Source organism: Crotalus tigris, unplaced genomic scaffold, assembly GCF_016545835.1.
Source record: "Crotalus tigris isolate CLP2741 ecotype Arizona unplaced genomic scaffold, ASM1654583v1 scf7180000024460.1087499, whole genome shotgun sequence".
Classification (NCBI taxonomy): Eukaryota; Metazoa; Chordata; class Lepidosauria; order Squamata; family Viperidae; genus Crotalus; species Crotalus tigris.
Genome location: NW_024100630.1, coordinates 941,188 through 956,117, shown reverse-complemented (window position 1 = coordinate 956,117; position 14,930 = coordinate 941,188). Strand labels below are relative to the sequence as shown.

Below are 14,930 nucleotides of genomic sequence, written 5' to 3'. Positions count from 1 at the left end.
TGAAGAACGGTTGCTGGAATTGGGTATGTCTACTTTAATGAAGAGAAGGACGAGGGGCACATGATAGCAGTCTTCCAATATCTCAGAGCTGCCCCAGAGAAGAGGGAGTCAAGCTATTCTCCAAAGCCCCTGAAGGCAGGACAAGAAGCAACCTAGAACTGACGAGAAACTTCCTGACAGAACAATTAACCAGTGCAACAACTTGCCTCCAGAGGTTGTGCTTGCTCCATCACTGGGGGTTTTTAAGAAGAGACTGGACAGCCATTTGTCTGAAATGGTATTAGGTTTCCTGCCTGAACAGGGGGTTGGACTAGATGACCTCCAAGGTCCCTTCCAACTTTATTACTACTACTACTACTACTACTACTACTACTACTACTACTACTACTATTATTATTATTATTATTATGCTGATGAAAACCTCTTGCCTCACCTTTCTGTCGCTGATTCTGGTTTGAATCACAAAGATTAATCTTCATCTTAATCAGAATAGAGCTGGAAGACACCTTGGGGGTCTTCTAGTGCAACCCCCTGCTCAAGCAGGAGACCCTACAAACCAGTGGTTCTCAACCTTTTTAATGCCGCGACCCCAACCAGTCGTAAGTCAAGGACTACCCAACCGGTCGTAAGTCGAGGACTACTCAACTGGTGCAGCACCGTTTGCAGAATGAGGACTTTTGGTGGGCTCAGCAGGGCAGAGACAGCCTGGACAATTCCTATTGGCTTTTGAAAGCCAATAGAATTAGACTCTATTCAAGAGAGTCTATTCTATTGGCTTTCAAAAGCCAATAGAATAAAAGGGAGTAGCACAGCTAAGGAAAAGGGGAAAAAATGGCGGACTGTGTTGTTTGGCGACCCCTGTGAAATGGTCGTTCGACCCCAAATGGGGTCTCGACCCACAAGTTGAGAACCACTGCTATATACCATTTCAGACAAGTGGCTGTCCAGTCTCTTCTTAAAAACCCCCAGTGATGGAGCACCCACAACCTCTGGAGGCAAGTTGTTGCACTGGTTAATTGGCCAGTTTTGGTCAGAATATTACAAAAAAGATGTTGAGACTTTGGACAAAGGGCAAAGAAGAGCAACTAGAAAGAGTATAGAGAAGAGCAACAAAGATGATCATGGGACTGGAGGCTAAAACATATAAGGAACGGTTGCTGGAATTGGGTATGTCTAGTTTAACGAAGAGAAGGACGAGGGGGGACATGATAGCAGTCTTCCAATATCTCAGGGGCTGCCCCAAAGAAGAGGGAGTCAAGCAGTTCTCCAAAGCACCTGAAGGCAGGAAAGAAGCAACGGATGGAAACTAACCAAAGAGAGAAGCAACCTAGAACTGATGAGAAACTTCCTGACAGTGAGAACAATTAATCAGTGGAACAACCTGCCTCCAGAAGCAGGAAATGCTCCAACACTGGAAGTTTTTAAGAAGAGACTGGACAGCCATTTGTCCGAAATGGTGTAGGGTTTCCTGCCTGAGCAGGGGGTTGGACTAGATGACCTCCAAGGTCCCTTCTAACTTTACTACTACTACTACTACTACTACTACTACTACTAGTACTACTATTATTATTATTACGATTAAAGGCCTGGAGACTAAAATGCATGAAGAGCAGTTGTAGGATTGGGGTTTGGCTAGTCTAGAGAAAAGACTGGGGGGGGGGACACACGATAACAGTATTCCAGTATTTGAGAGGTGGCCATAAAGAAGAGGGGGTCAATTTATTTTCCAAAGCACCAGAAAGCCACACAAGTTTGCAATAGTGAGGAATATCTGCAATTCAGGTTTGTAGAATGAGGGTGATACGTTCGTCCTCCAACCTTGTGGTTGGTTTCTGAATGTTTCATTACGAGAGGCTAGGTAACATATTCAGTGGAATTTAGGGGATGTATCTGCGCTCTTCTGTTTATAAGGTGTGGGTATGTCAAGTGAGGATCTGGTGATGGGTCAGGGGTGTCATCAGAGGCTTGTGATGAGTCTTGTGATGGGGAGGTTACTTCAGGTGAGGCTCATTGGAGGGTGAAAGACGGGTGTCAAACTGCCGGTCCACGGGCCGTTTGCATCGTGCGGAGGCTGCGCCCACCTGAGCTCCGCCAATGCAAAAAAATTCTTGGCATCTTAAGAAGACAGAACTCTTGGAATATTCCTTCCAACAGGCATCCTTTATTAAGAGAAAATGGTTGCAGGCGTTCTAGACAGGACCTGGGGCCCAAGCCCTGCGGTTCAAGATTTTAAGGGGTGCCCAGCAGCCCCACCCCACCATCTTTCCAGCCACAATCCCAGGCACTACATTTCCAACCCCTTTTTCCTCACTGCCGGTGGAAGGGAGACTTCAGAGAGGAGCAGATCAAAGCGGATGGCCCCATTCTTATGCTTTAGTCCTTTTGGGTGGTATCCACATTCAAGTGAAGTCCTTACCGAAGGAAGTGAGGGCCATAAAACCCCTTTGTTCACCACCACCCCTTCCCCTCCATCGTATGACAGAATCCAGAGAGGGCAGAAATGGGGTTTTCCATAGTCGATAACGAGAGATGAAATATAATCGGATTCTGACAGGACACATCACATCACCCAGCGAGTTTGGCACCCATGGTAAAAGACAGCGGGTCAGGTGTGAGCGTGGAAGGGTATAACAATCTTGACACTTGTTTGTTTTCCAAATCCAATCTCCCTCTCAATTGCTAGAGAGTTATGCTCTTGTTTGACTCTACACCAGGATCTTCCCCCTCGTGAGGTAAACCACTCCAATCCCTTCATGCCTTGTGGCTGGGTTACTTATGGAACCCCCCCCCCACAGTCTCCAGTACAGGTAGTCCTCGACTTACAACAGTTCATGTAGTGACCGTTTGAAGTTACAACGGCGCTGAAAAAAGGGATTTATGACCACTTTTCAAAATTACGGTCATAACTGCAGCATCCCCATGGTCCTGTGATCAAAATTCAGATGCTTGGCAGCTGAATCCTATTTATGACGGTTGCAGTGTCCTGGGGGTTCACGCAATCACCTTTTGTGACCTTCTGACAAGCAAAGTCAATGAGGAAGCCAGATTCACTTAACAACCATGTGACTTAACTTATCAACTGTGGTAATTCACTTAACGACTGAGGCAAGAAAGGTTGAAAAATGGGGCAAAACTGACTTTAACAAATGTCTCCCTTAACAAGAGAAATTTTGGGCTCAATTGTGGTCGTATGTCGAGGACTACCTGTAGTGTCTATCCACCCTGTTAGGTCTGGCTTTGTGCCCAAGAGAGCTTGTTCTGGGTTCCATCCCCAAGAGTGGCATCTAGTGCTACTTAGGAGGTTGGTTTTTTGGGCCATGGCAATATCATCTCCCCACCATCCAGATCCGGCTTAGTTCAACCTTGCTGGCCTTTTTTAAAGCATTAATACCTTGGCTTTGTCATCAAGCCTGGGGCCCTGATAGTCTGGATGAGCCCGTTGTCTGATTGTATTGTGTGGTGTTTGATTATTCTCACTGCTATTTTGTTGCTTTTAATTATTGGTTGTGCTTTTACTTTGCTCTTATGTCAATAGTAAGCCAGCTGGAACCATGTATAAGATGGGCAGCTAAACAAATAAAAAAAAATAGATGAAAGAGGTGCTACAATATACACAATTTCCCACTTTAAGTAGAACCATGTTTTGAATCCTCTTACACCTTAAATCAAGAGTTCTCCAATGTTTTGCAGACTGGCAGGGGAGAGAGGGGATGGTTTGCATAAGCAGCTGGCAAGTGCGTGCACAGCTCCCTTTACACGAGGAACGTGCACGCACACCTGCCCCTTGCGCACCTGGAGCACAGGAACGTGCGCTCGCTTACACACCGCTTGAGTGAGAAAGGATGTGGGCGCTCTCGTGCCAGCCACGAGTGCACGAGTGTGTGTTATGAGTGTGGAAGGGTATAACAATCTTGACAGTTGTTTGTTTTCAAGATCCAATCTCCCTCTCAATTGCTAGAGAGTTATGCAGAAATGGAGCACAGCCACATGTGCTCGCTCACACCCCGGTTGAAAGAGTAAGGATGTGCGTGCACTCGTCCATGGCTCAGTTGCAAAGCCCTCAGGCCCCACAGGTTGGGGATCCCTGCCTTAAATGTTAAGTATCAGCAGAAAAGTCAGAAACAGAATTGGGGCGAAGTTTGGAGTTCAGATCAACTATTTGCCTCTGTTTAAGAGCCTTCCTTTTTAAAGTTTCATCTTCCTATGGGGTAGAAAATGAAGAATTGTGCATAAAAATCGCTTCTGCCGCGTTGTTTCTCCCCAATATGTGTTCTTGCATAGGAATTAAGGTTGCTTCGGTTCTGAATCGCTTCCAGCATGTCATGAAGGATATGAGTTCCCTTCTATGTGGATCCTTTAATGCAGTGGTTCTCAACCTTTTTAATGCCGTGACCCCCAACCGGTCGTAAGTCGAGGACTACTCAACCGGTCGTAAGTCGAGGACTACTCAACTGGTGCAGCACCGTTTGCAGAATGGGACTTTTGGCGGGCTCAGCAGGGCAGAGACAGCCTGGACAATTCCTATTGGCTTTTGAAAGCCAATAGAATTAGACTCTATTCAAGAGAGTCTATTCTATTGGCTTTCAAAAGCCAATAGATTAAAAGGGAGTAGCACAGCTAAGGAAAAGGGGAAAAAAATGGCAGACTGCGTTGTTTGGCGACCCCCGTGAAATGGTCGTTCGACCCCAAATGGGGTCCCGACCCACAGGTTGAGAACCACTGCTTTAATGAGATACTTTTCACGTCAAAGCTCCATTAAGACCCCCTTCATTTACATGTCTTTTAATGGAAAGTAAGCCCCAAAGTTGCTTGTTCAGGAGGCAACTGCACTTTTTTGTTTCTCTTTGAAGACATTTCACTTCTCATGCAAGAAGCTTCCTCAGCTCTGACTGGGTGGTGGGGAATCAAGAAGGATTTATATTCCTTGCAGACAGCTGGTCATTTGCATTCTTTTAGAGAGTCCTTGAGGCCATTTGGAGGTTTATCTGCGTCCTCAGGATGGCCTGAGTGGTGCAAATGGGGGTGGAGTCTTCTTGGCTGTAGGATGTTTTCTGTCCTTCGCTGTTGAAGACAAGCACAGGTCCAATCGAAGGGTGTTCATCCCAAAGTGCATAGCTAAATGTCTTCAAAGAAAAGAAAATGTCTTCAAAGACATTTGTAAAAGAAGGCAAATGACCAGCTTTCTGCAAGGAGTATAAATCCTTCCATTCCCCACCATCCAGTCAGAGCTGAAGAAGCTTCTCGGAGGAGAAACGAAACGTCTTCGAAGAAAAACAAGAAAGTCCAATTGCCTCCTGAAAAAGCACCTTTGGGACAACCATGATCTGGATGACTGAGAATCTCCATAGACGTATGGAAAGTAAGGTTTCTGGTGCTTCAGAAACACTTTCCACATTCAGTGTATTTCTACAGTTTCTTCCAGCTAAATCAATATATGGGAATAAGCAAACAAGAGGCACCGAAGCACTTTATCACCTTGAGATATTCATAGTAGTTTCTCCAATGAGCAAATCTTTTAACAAGAAAAATAAAGTTTTATTTTATTTTATTTTATTTTAAAAAAAGCTCTTTCCACGCTTGATACATTTAATGGCGTCTTCGGTGAATGAATCTTTCTACCGATTTTACGTGACTGATTCTAACTAATTACTTTTCTACGTTCAACTCTTTTATCTGGTTTCTCACCAGTATGTGTCCTCCTATGGTAATTAAAAGCACCACTACGACTGTAGCATTTTCCACACTCCATACACTTATATGGTTTCTCTCCTGAGTGAATTCTTCTATGCATATGAAGGGAGGAATTTTGACTAAAGCATTTTCCACACTCCCCACATTGGTATGGCTTTTCACCTGTGTGGGTCCGCTTGTGGGAACCACAGTCACGGGAGGTCCTAAAGCCCCTTCCACACACTACACACTTATAGGGTTTTTCCCCAGTGTGGATCCTTTCATGGGAAACAAGTTCTTGAGGATCACTAAAGCTCTTTCCACACGCTGTGCATTTGTATGGTTTCTCCCCTGTGTGGATTCTGTAATGTATTATTAAAGTTCTTTTTTGACCAAAGCCTTTTCCACATTCCTTGCATTCGTATGGTTTCTCTCCGGTGTGGGTCCTTTTGTGGCAAACAAGGGCCCCCGAGCCGGTGAAGCATTTGTCACATTCGGTGCACTTATAAGGCTTTTCCCCTGTGTGGATCCTTTTATGTTTATTAAGGTGACTTGTTTGATTGAAGCACTTCCCACATTCGGTGCATTGATATGGTTTCTTTCCAGTATGGATATTGTTATGGGAAGTTAGGTGGCTGGATTTGTAGAAGCTCTTCCCACACTCCAGGCATTTGTACGGTTTCTCCCGTGTGGATCCGTTTGTGGGCATGAAAGGTACCAGAATTGGCAAAGCTCTTTCCACATTGCAGGCATTGAAAGGGCTTTTCCCCCGTGTGGCTTCTGCGATGGGCAGTAAGTTTTTCTGAGGCACAAAAGCTCTTTCCACACTCCATGCATTGAAATGGTTTTTCCCCTGTGTGGATCCTCTCGTGTGACTGAAGATGCACTTTTTGACTAAAGCTGTTTCCACAGTGCAGACATTTATAAGGTTTCTCCCCTTTATGGATCCTGTTATGTAAGGTTAGAGTATCGCTTCTGGCAAAGCTTTTCCCACATTCCAGGCATTCATAGGGTTTCTCCCCCGTGTGAATCGTCTTATGAGAATTAAGGGCACCACGGGCCGTGAAGCATTTTCCACACACTGTGCATTTATACGGCTTCTCTCCGGTGTGGATCCTCTTATGTAAATTGAAATAGCCATTTTGGGTGAAGCTCTTTCCACACACTGTGCAATGATATGGTTTTTCCCCAGAATGGATCCTGTTATGATAAGTGAGGTGAGTTGCAGAACGGAAGCTCTTCCCACATTCCAGGCATTTACATGAATCATTCCCAGTGGGTTTTTTTTCCCAGGAATTTGGTTCCTGGCTCTGGGTAAGCTTCGTTCTATTCTCCCTGAATTGATACAACTTTTCCTCGCTGTGGATGCATTCATGGGAAGTTAGAGAGCTGCTCATTCTGAAGCTCTTTCCGCAGGTGATGCATTGATGCCGCTTCCTCCCTTTGTGGATGCTCTGATGGGAATTCAGGTGACTTTTCTGACTGATGTTTTCTCCAAATTCCAGGCATTTGTATGGAGCCCCTGTTTTGGGAATGTTTTTATGGGATGTGAAGGAATGGCTTGTACCAAAGTTTTCCACATACTCCGTGCATTTGTACAGTTTCTCTCCCTCTTGTATTTTCTGATGAAAAGTAAGAGGAAGGGTCCTTCTCGAGCATTCCCCGCTTTCACTTTGTTTCTCTACACAATCACATAATCCCAATTCATCTCTGGGTATTTTTCCGCACCCTGGACATGCTCCTTTTTCTTGGGGATCATCACTGTGCAAGAAAGAGCCGATATCTGCACACTGGAAACTAGAGTATTTCTTCAGCTCCTCCTTTCCCCCAAGCCTTTCCTTTTCACTCATCTTTTCCGCATCTTCCTTTTTGGCTGTTAGAAAAGGTGTTGCCACTGCTTGGCTAGAACCCTCTATCTTCACATCACCACCTATTTGGGGGAGAGAAAAAAAAGGATACATGACACAAATGGTGGTGTGAAAGGAATTAAGCATCATTTGTTGCATCCCTTATTTGAACATTCCTGAAACTCCCACCACCATTTCTATTTTTCTCTTAGCTCTGTTGAAAGAAAAGTCTTTATCCTGGTTCATCCAAGTTGGGGATAAATAAAGAACATGGCAACTGCTTTAGAAAGAAGGTTGCAGTTTATTGAAAAGCCAGAAAGATGGTTCTTGCAGGAAAGACCAGAGAAAAGAAGGGCCTGAGCACATGGGTAGTACCGTATATCCCGGCGTACAAGGCGATCCGGCGTATAAGACGACCCCCGTCTTTGACGCCGAGTCGCATTCCTAGAACATCATCTTATACGCTGGAAACTACCAGTATTTCCGGTGTATAGGACGACTTGGCGTATAAGATGACCCCCGTCTTTGGCGCCGATTTTAACGCTTGCGGAAGTTGCCTTATATGCCGGCATATACGGTAGGTTTTTGTACCCTATCTAGCCTTTTGTTTGAAGTGGTTCCTGTTCCTGTTTCAGGCTTTGTATTCCTGTGTCACGTAATCTGACCTGGGTGTGCCTTTCTGGTATTTGTGAGTTAATCCTACCATGTCCTCTCACAGGTGAGGTATGCAGATTTTAGGTCTTTGTCTTCTTGAGCTTCTGGCTCAAACTTTCCTGATGGTTTACACCTGCATTTGTACAGAGCTGGCTTCTGCTTGGGGGAGGGAGACCTGGGGCTATCAAGAAAAACTGGGCATGCTTTTCTGTCTCTTTAAGATCCTTGAAGGAAATATATTTTTCTGCCCTTTTAATATTTCCTTCTCTGGGGAGCTGACTTCCCACAGCTCTTTTTGTGATTCTTCTCCCTGCTTCTAGCAGGCCGTGTTCAAAACATGGTATTAGGTTCATATCTACAGTAGTCACAGGCTTCCCTCTTGCCGCCTGTACTGCAGAATACAAATCCCTAATGCTTTGGGGAAAATCATTTTTGAGTCTCAGGGTGGGTCCCCATCAACTCTGCTTCTCCTTCAGGTTCAGTTCAAGAGATACAGGAGGGACTCTTGAAAGCTGACTTTGTTCAAAAATTGGATGATGAGAGAGAACAGGTTCACCAAATTTACATCGGAGAAAGGGGAAGCATCGACTGATGTGTCCTGCTTGAGCAGGGGGTTGGAACAGAAGACCTCCAATGTCTCTTTCAGGTTTATTCTGATTGATGGGTGGATGGATGTCCTAACTCTGCTTGAGGAAGTTTTCCCTTGAAAATACCGGTTTTCAGTTTGGACATGTTCATTCTCCCCTAGTTGTCCCTAAGGAAGATCTCCATGAAAATGGGGGGGGGGCGCTTGCTGGCAAAGGCTAGGAGAAGGGAGGACATGGGGGACAAATGGGCAATTAACCTGTGTGTGTACATGATGGGAAACAGGGAGGAGGGGAAATGGAAGTACAAAGAAGCTCTGAAACAGTTTGTACCAGCACCTGAAGTCATGTACCCTGAGAAAGAATGTGGATTTCCCCAAACATCTCAGTGTTCTCAAAATACCTAGGTGGATCCTTATTGGTTGAAGATGGACTGGTCAAGGGAGGAGGGCTGGGAGGAGGGAAAACCATTTGTATCTCCTAATCAAGGGGAGAAGCAACCTAGAACTAAGAAAAAATATTCCTGACAGTTGGAACAATTAATCAGGGGAACAACTTGCCTCCAGAAATTGTGACTGCTCTAGAGATCGGACACCCATTTGTCTGAAATGGTATAGGGCAGGGGTAGGCAACCTCAGCTCTTTTATGATTCATGGACTTCAACTCCCAGAATTCCCGAGTCAGTCTACCCCTGGTATAGGGTTTCCTGCCTGATCAGGAGTTGACGTCCGTGAGTCATAAAAGAACCGAGGTTGCCTACCCCTGGTATAGGGTTTCCTGCCTGACCAGGGGATTGGATTAGAAGACCTTCAAGGTCCCTTCCAACTCTGTTATTCTATTCTATTCTGTTCGTTTCTTTCCTGTTCTACTCTTAATTCTTATTCTATTCTATTTTCTACTCTTAATTCTTATTCCATTCCATTCCATAAATTTAGTTGTGGTCTGACTCTACTGCAACCAACATTTCTTTAGTAAAAGAACCGATCATTTCAATTAAATCAGTGGTTCTCAACCTTTTTAATGCCGCGACCCCCAACCGGTCATAAGTCGAGGACTACTCAACCGGTCGTAAGTCGAGGACTACTCAACTGGGGCAGCACCGTTTGCAGAATGGGACTTTTGGCGGGCTCAGCAGGGCAGAGACAGCCTGGACAATTCCTATTGGCTTTTGAAAGCCAATAGAATTAGACTCTATTCAAGAGAGTCTATTCTATTGGCTTTCAAAAGCCAATAGAATAAAAGGGAGTAGCACAGCTAAGGAAAAGGGGGAAAAAAATGGCGGACTGCGTTGTTTGGCGACCCCCGTGAAATGGTCGTTCGACCCCAAATGGGGTCCCGACCCACAGGTTGAGAACCACTGAATTAAATGGAGTTGAGATGCTTTCTTTCCTAAGAGATCGGACTGGGGCAAGTCTGACATCAGCAAAATGAAAGCCATTCCTAAGACTACACAGTGAAACAGACAGGATCAGAACCTGCCTAGGATGAGAAAATGCATGGGAGAACATCTCTCTCTCCTCCTCCTGGAGAGAATGTGGAGGGTTTAATTCATCTTAACAAACCATCTAGAACAGCGTTTGCTGGCTGTGGAATTCTGGGAGTTGAAGTCCACATGCCTTAAAATTGTCAAGGTTGAGAAATGCTGATCTAGAAGTAAAAATGCAGTTAACCATACACAATGAATAGCATTTCAACTTAGAAATAGATCAGCTGCTCACTTCCACCACCCTTTCAGTCCAGAGGAAATGAAATCCCTTAAAAACCAATAAAGTTCAGTTGCCTTTTGAAAAAGCACCTTTGGGACAACTATGACTTGGATGATTGAGAATCTCCATGGAGATTTACAGTATCTCTAGTTGTTCCTGCATTTGCAAGTAGCACTAAAAAAGGGAAAAAATGGGATGGATTAGGGTTTGAAGATCCCATCTGCTGAGGACCTGGCCAATCAGACAAACAACTTTGCTAGTAGTTATATCCTTGTGAGAAACCCCGTGGACCCATCATTATAGAGCAAAAAACAGCAAAATGAAAGCAGCTTCTAAAAAGCTCTCTATAAAGTGGGATAGACAGAATGAGAAACTGGCTAGGATGGAAAACGTCATGGAGACAATGTGGAGGTTTTAGGCCATTTTCTCAGACTAAGTAGGAGTAGAAAAGCTGATGAAAACCTCTTGCCTCACCTTTCTGTGGCTGATTCTGGTTTGAATCACAAAGATTAATCTTCATCTTAATCAGAATAGAGCTGGAAGAGACTTTGGGGGCCTTCTAGTCCAACCCCCTGCTCAAGCAGGAGACCCTATATACCATTTCAGACAAGTGGTTGTCCAGTCTCTTCTTAAAAACCCCCAGTGATGGAGCACCCACAACCTCTGGAGGCAAGTTGTTGCACTGGTTAATTGGCCAGTTTTGCTCACCATATTACAAAAATGATGTTGAGATTTTGGAAAAAGTGCAAAGAAGAGCAACTAAGATGATTAAAGGCCTGGAGACTAAAACGCATGAAGAGCAGTTGCAGGATTTGGGTTTGGCTAGTCTAGACAAAAGAAGGACTGGGGGGGGGGACACGATAGCAGTATTCCAGTGTTTGAGAGGTGGCCATAAAGAAGAGGGGGTCAATTTATTTTCCAAAGCACTAGAAAGCAACACAAGTTTGCAATAGTGAGGAATATCTGGAATTCAGCTTGTAGAATGAGGGTGAAAGTGCGCCCTCCAAGCTTGTGGGTTGGTTTCTGAATGTTTCATTACGAGGCTAGGTAACATATTCAGTGGAATTTAGCGGATGTCAGCATCTGCGCTCTTCTGTTTATAAGGTTTGGGTACCGTATTTTCCAGCGTATAAGACGACTTTCTAAAGCGCAGAAATTGGCGCTGAAGTCGGGGGTCGTTTTATACTCCGAGTCGTCTTATACGCTGGAAATTATGGTAGTTTCCGGCAGATAAGACTTTCTAGGCATGGAAATCGGCGCTGAAGTCGGGGGTCGCCTTATACGCCGGGTCACCTTATACGTCGGTAAATACGGTATGTCAAGTGAGGATCTGGTGATGGGTCAGGTGTGAGTCATCAGAGAGGCTTGTGATGAGTCTTGTGATGGGGAGGTTACTTCAGATGAGGGTCATTGGAGGGTAAAAGGCGGGTGTCAAACTGCCGGCCCACGGGCCGTTTGCATCATGCGGACGCTGCGCCCATTTGAGCTCCGGCAATGCAAAAAAAGTCATGATATGTCCCGTCGCGCGGCGAGTTTGGCACCCGTGGTATAAGACATCAGCGGGTCAGGTGTGAGTGTGGAAGGGTATAACAATCTTGACAGTTGTTTGTTTTCAAGATCCAATCTCCCTCTCAATTGCTAGAGAGTTATGCAGAAATGGAGCACAGCCACGTGTGCTCGCTCACACCCCGGTTGAAAGAGTAAGGATGTGCGTGCACTCGTCCATGGCTCAGTTGCAAAGCCCTCAGGCCCCACAGGTTGGGGATCCCTGCCTTAAATGTTAAGTATCAGCAGAAAAGTCAGAAACAGAATTGGGGCGAAGTTTGGAGTTCAGATCAACTATTTGCCTCTGTTTAAGAGCCTTCCTTTTTAAAGTTTCATCTTCCTATGGGGTAGAAAATGAAGAATTGTGCATAAAAATCGCTTCTGCGCTTGTTTCTCCCCAATATGTGTTCTTCCATAGGAATTAAGGATGCTTCGGGTCTGAAGCGCTTCCAGCATGTCATGAAGGATATGAGTTCCCTTCTATGTGGATCCTTTAATGAGATACTTTTCACATCAAAGCTCCATTAAGACTCCCTTCATTTACATGTCTTTTTATGGAAAGTAAGCCCCAAAGCTGCTTGTTCAGGAGACAACTGCACTTTTATTTATTTATTTATTTATGAGACTTATATACCGCTTTAAGTGCAAGCACTCTCTAAGCGGTGTACACCAGTAAGCAATGTGTGTGTGTGTGTGTGTGTGTGTGTGTGTGTGTGTGTGTGTGTATATGTAGGTCTTTGGTTGTTCGGGTTTTCTCCCACGTAAAATTGGAAGTGTCCTGGCGACGTTTCGACGAAGTCCCATTCGTCATCTTCAGGCTGGTGCTTTCAGCTTCGTGCCTCGAAGCTGAAAGCACCAGCCTTAAGATGACGAATGGGACTTCGTCGAAACGTCGCCAAGACACTTCCAATTTTACGTGCAATAATATATATATATAATATATATATATATATATATATATATATATATATATAAAAATAGCTATTCATATATAGAATAGCTATTCCTGGGTACATACATTTCAGTAAAAAAGGAAGCGATCACCAGGAAGTAAAACACCAAGGTTTTAATAAATAAAATCAAGCTTTCGATGGCTAACATCTGCCATCATCGTCAGGATACAAGCCAGTTAGTGAGGAAACCTGCTTATAAGCATAGCCACACCTAAACTCTACACATGGACCTTGGACCTGTTACAAGGTCCATGCGTAGAATTTAGGTGTGGCTATGCTTATAAGCAGGTTTCCTCACTAACTGGCTTGTATCCTGACGATGATGGCAGATGTTAGCCATCGAAAGCTTGATTTTATTTATTAAAACCTGGGTGTTTTACTTCCTGGTGATCGCTTTCTTTTTTACTGAAATATATTCTGGGTCCTCATTTTACCTACCCCGGAAGGATTGAAGGCTGAGTCAACCTTGAGCCGGTGAGATTTGAACCGCTGACCTGCTGAACACAGTCAGCTAAAGTGGCCTGCAGTACTGCACTCTAACTGCTGCGCCACCTTTTTGTTTCTCTTTGAAGACATTTCACTTCTCACGCAAGAAGCTTCCTCAGCTCTGACTGGGTGGTGGGGAATTAAGAAGGATTTATATTCCTTGCAGACAGCTGGTCATTTGCATTCTTTTAGAGAGTCCTTGAGGCCATTTGGAGGTTTATCTGCATCCTCAGGATGGCCTGAGTGGTGCAAATGGGTGTGGAGTCTTCTTGGCTGTAGGATGTTTTCTGTCCTTCGCTGTTGAAGACAAGCACAGGTCCAATCAAAGGGTGTTTATCTCAAAGTACATAGCTAAATGTCTTCAAAGAAAAGAAAATGTCTTCAAAGATGTTTGTAAAAGAAGGCAAATGACAAGCTTTCTGCAAGGAGTATAAATCCTTCCATTCCCCACCATCCAGTCAGAGCTGAAGAAGCTTCTCGGAGGAGAAACGAAACGTCTTTGAAGAAAAACAAGAAAGTCCAGTTGCCTCCTGAAAAAGCACCTTTGGGACAACCATGATCTGGATGACTGAGAATCTCCATAGATGTATGGAAAGTAAGGTTTCTGGTGCTTCAGAAACACTTTCCACATTCAGTGTATTTCTACAGTTTCTTCCAGCTAAATCAATTTATGGGAATAAACAAACAAGAGGCACCGAAGCACTTTATCACCTTGAGATATTCATAGTAGTTTCTCCAATGAGCAAATCTTTTAACAAGAAAAATAAAGTTTTATTTTATTTTTTTATTTTTTAAAAAAGCTCTTTCCACGCTTGATACATTTAATGGCTTCTTCGGTGAATGAGTCTTTCCACCGATTTTACGTGACTGATTCTAACTAATTACTTTTCTACGTTCAACTCTTTTACTTTGCTCTTATGTCAATAGTAAGCCAGCAGGAACCATGTATAAGATGGGCAGCTATACAAATAAAAAAAAATAGATGAAAGAGGTGCTACAACATACACAATTTCCCACTTTAAGTAGAACCATGTTTTGAATCCTCTTACATCTTAAATCAAGAGTTCTCCAATGTTTTGCAGACCGGCAGGGGAGAGAGGGTTTGGTTTGCATAAGCAGCTGGCAAGTGCGTGCACAGCTCCATTTACACGAGCAACGTGCACGCACACCTGCGCCTCGCGCACCTGGAGCACAGGAACGTGCGCTCGCTTACACACCGCTTGAGTGAGAAAGGATGTGGGTGCACTCGTGCCGGCCACGAGTGCACGAGTGTGTGTTATGAGTGTGGAAGGGTATAACAATCTTGACGTTTGTTTTCAAGATCCAATCTCCCTCTCAATTGCTAGAGAGTTATGCAGAAATGGAGCACAGCCACGTGTGCTCACTCACACCCCGGTTGAACGAGTAAGGATGTGCGTGCACTCGTCCATGGCTCAGTTGCAAAGCCCTCAGGCCCCACAGGTTGGGGATCCCTGCCTTAAATGT

General features: G+C 44.5%; 1 pseudogene; it reads right to left on the bottom strand.

Moving 5' to 3' along the window:
• Nucleotides 1-5,288: 5,288 nt before the first annotated feature.
• On the bottom strand, nt 5,289-7,828 carry LOC120303105 (annotated as a pseudogene).
• Nucleotides 7,829-14,930: the final 7,102 nt, after the last annotated feature.